The sequence below is a fragment of the Saccostrea echinata genome, unplaced genomic scaffold (genome assembly GCF_033153115.1).
Source record: "Saccostrea echinata isolate AGI-Se365-2 ecotype Australia unplaced genomic scaffold, CSIRO_AGI_Sech_v1 ptg000030l, whole genome shotgun sequence".
NCBI lineage: Eukaryota > Metazoa > Mollusca > Bivalvia > Ostreida > Ostreidae > Saccostrea > Saccostrea echinata.
Genome location: NW_026889779.1, coordinates 22,540,587 through 22,544,993, shown reverse-complemented (window position 1 = coordinate 22,544,993; position 4,407 = coordinate 22,540,587).

Genomic DNA, 4,407 nt, shown 5'->3' with positions numbered 1-4,407 from the left:
GCTTTTCGCAAATTCTATGGTCGTTATAATGACCTTGTTTGTAAATACAACCTATAGTTGGGTCATACACTGTCTGACATGTTCCATGTAATTTGTAACGTCATTGCTTTTCTACTTCATTTGACTATGGGGTACTCTGTCTACCTGATCAATACATAGGACTCACGGCTGGTGTGACCGTCGACAGGGATGTTTCCAGGATACGTATTTTTGACCTATTCACTATTCCTTTTATTTATTGGAATTATGAGATTGAACACTCTTCGTTATCTCCACCTCTTCATTTAAGGAGTGGTCAGTTATTTTTGAGGAATACTTTGATTACAGCATTATAGAAAAGGAAAAAAGTCATTATAGGAAAGAACACTTCCTTATGTCAAAAATGTCATTGTTTGTTCAATGAACAACAAAGCTAAAAAGTCCAGCATTGATGAGACAATTGTATTGAATATCTACAAATTTCTTATTACAAACTTTTATATGAAATTTCAATGAGAAAAAATCTTTCCATATTAAACAAAAAGTTTATTTTTCAAAATTATCGATATGTAAAATGAAAAGTTTAAAAGGAACAGTATTTTAAATATAAATGATCATGGAAATATTTTATATTTATGTAGAAGGTTACCTTTTACTGTATCCACAACTCTTTTTTCAGGCTCAATTTTATCGACAAAAACCTTCAGTATATATTATAGCTGAATGTTGGCATTTCGTGATTCAACCTTAGTTCTTAGCAAACATAATTGAATGGTTATACCAATAATAATACCATAAGGAAATGGAATAAGGAAATGGACATTCTGAAAAAAAAAATCAATCATAAATAAATTCCTTACTATAGATAAACACCTGTTTTTTGTCCATATATTTTTCCCTTCCGTATTTTTAAATGGACATTGCCAGACATTCCTAAATTTCAATTTAATTATAGTTTTTTCCAATATTTTTACGATAATTTTGAATGGCATTGAAAAGTAAGTCCAGATCTAACGACGCGTTCCTAAATCATGTTTAATTTCCCCCAAGAATTCGTGACTGAAGAACTATTACTTCAACAAGTGTCCTCTTAAAAAATTAAGGTACATTCTGAGACATTAGTGCAAAATTCCAGAAAAGGGTGTTTCCTATTAATGCTATTGGAAATTAATTGTATTGTTGACTACCAGTTTAGAAATCAGAAGATGATAATAATCATAAATATTTTTGGTACATTATGAGGAGATACAATATATATATTTAGAAGGACGTGTTATCAGACCTTAAGACTATTTGTGCTATTTCCCTATACATCTAAATCAGGAAAGGAACATTTTATTCTTGTGTGTTGTTAACCCATCTGGCCGAAAACGTCATTGGTACATGTAACTAGTGATTACTAATGTAATTCGCCTAACAACATATTTATGTAACAAGTTAATGTTATAGCAATTTTATCATTATTTCAATATCTCAGTAATTTATACATCTGTATCAGATCTAGAGTTTAACATAAAACCCCATCATGGATTGTATACAAAACCCTATCATGGATTGTAGATCCAGAGTCTAACATAAAAACCCATCATGGATTGTATACAAAACGCCATCATGGATTGTACATCTAGAGTCTAACACAAAACCATATCATGGATTGTACATCTAGAGTAACCTTTATCATGGATTGTAGATCTAGAATCTAATATAAAACCATATCATGGATTGTAGATCTAGAGTCTCACATATAATCATATCATGGATTGTAGACCTAAAGTCTAACATATATCCATATCATGGATTGTAGATCTAGAGTATAACATATAACCATATCATGGATTGTAGATCTAGAATCTAATATAAAACCATATCATGGATTGTAGATCTAGAGTCTCACATATAATTATATCATGGATTGTAGATCTACATTCAAACATAAAACCATATCATGGATTGTAGATCTAGAGTATTACATATAATCACATCATGGGTTGTAGATCTACAGTCTAACATAAAACCAAATCATAGATTCTACCCGAACTTGTCATTGCATTGCTATGGGGAATAAAGAATATATCAAGGGTGTATACTCCGATTGTTTTTTACCGAAAAGGGGATATGCTCATAGTTTCACACACACACACACACCCTCACACACACACACCCTCACACCCACCCACCCACCCACCCACTCACACACACACACACACATACACACACACACACCCACCCACACACACCCACACCCACACCCACACACACACCCACACACACACACACACACACACACACACACACACACACACACACATATATATATATATATATATATATATATATATATATATATATATATATATATATATATATATATATATATATAGAAAGCACAATGAAATTCACTTTTACAAGAATACCCACTTTCGCCCCAGCCCTGGGTTGAACTCTCGACCTACGGAATCTGTCTCCTAGTAGTACAGGAACAGCGTGCTGGACCGCTCGGCCATCTAGGCAAGTCAGAAGATATTCTTTCTATGCCGAAGAAATTCTCGCGGCGCTGTCCTGCACTACACGGTCATTGAGAATGAAAGTGAGATACAGTTATTTGGACATTAGTTTTTTAGAGGATCGTTACCTATGCGCAATGTATACAAAACAGTAACGATCCTCTAATAAAACTTATGTCCAAATAACTGTATCTCACTTCTATTCTCAATGACCGTGTAGTGTATGACAGCGCCGCGAGATTTCCATCGGCACCAAAAGCAACCGATTCCGTAGGTCGAGAATATATATATATATATATATATATATATATATATAGAGAGAGAGAGAGAGAGAGAGAGAGAGAGAGAGAGAGAGAGAGATCTTCATAGAGGACTCGCAATGGATTCATCTATGACTTAAAATGACTTTGATAAAAGTTAGCTTTAGCACTGTATTTCCTTAGGATACATTTTTTCTTCTTTGACTCGTAATTCCCTTTGAATTTCATTATTGTATATTAAGAGAATGCCAATTAAAATCAGAATGGTTTTGCGATGTAATTCTGAAAGTTCTTCAATGTATAAATGCTGGTACTTCAAATAAAAACAAACAACATGTGTATAATTGCTTTGTGCTTTGTCATGAAGTCATAATAGGAAATTGAATGAAATCCTTCAGCGTGAGAATAAAATGAAATGAATTTAATTAGATGTTTAATTTTGATTTTCGTCCAAAGATTGACAAGAACTTCAAACCTATAGAAAACCAAAAATAGGTAAAGTATTGTTCCAATATCAACCTTTTGTTGTTTAACCAACGCTTTTCTTGATATTCATTTTGATGATAAGACACAAATAGCGTTGAGGCTTTGTATAGAAAAAAAAATTAGTAAGAATTAGCGATCACAGTTTCTATTAATCTGTTAGATCATTTATATTTTAACAATTCAGAAATGTATTTATACGACATTTCATTGTAAATGTGTTATTACCTGATGGGATCAGATTTAAATTTGAAAACTATTTACAATACAAATTCTGCCTTAAATATTTTGTGCTTTCTCAAAGTTTGTCTCCTTTTCTTTCTCGTTAAATATGATTTTCATTGATTAATAAAAATTACTTGGTGAATCTGGTTCATTTATTCCCGAAAGACGTTTTTGTTGTTCTATATTGTAACAAAATATACTTTATTCGGAAGGACTCCATGGGTTTTTTTTCTATTGTAAAAATAATGTGACACAGGGATCTGAAATTGAAATGATCCTGGAAAACCATTATGAAAATCATATTTAAACTGTTTTGGCACGCATGGTCACTCATTTTGATGAAAAGTTTATTATAATTATGACTTGGTCGCCCGCGTGGCGCAGTGGTTAGAGCGTCTGCTCTAGAGTCGCGTAGTAGGGAGTTGATCCTTACGTCTCGGGTTCGAATCCCACTGTGGGACGTGGAGACCGGTCCTTCGGATGAGACCGTATAAACCGAGGTCCCGTGTCGCAGTAGGTGCTGGCATGAAAAAGATCCCTCACTGCTCAATGGCCGTAAGTGCCGAGTATAGGACAAAATTTGCAACTCTCCACCGGCAAGTGGTGGCGTCTCCATATGAGTGAAAAATTCTCGAGAGGGACGTTAAACAACATACAAACAAACAAAATTACGACTTGAAACCAGAAACATATATCAAACAATCTATGATTGCTATGTATCTTGGTTGTCATTGTTATCAATGGAAAAAATTTGAAAATTAAACATTTTCAGCTACTTTGAATTTTTATAATTATGAGGCTTTAACAAATACTAAAAAAATCAAATTGAGCATAAACTTTAAAAACATTATATCTTGTTGCCACTTATGCTGTAAATATTTTTTTGAATATATCTCTAAATAGATGTTGACTGTTGCTACATTTGGCATATCTTTCATATGTGGGAAACGTGGGAA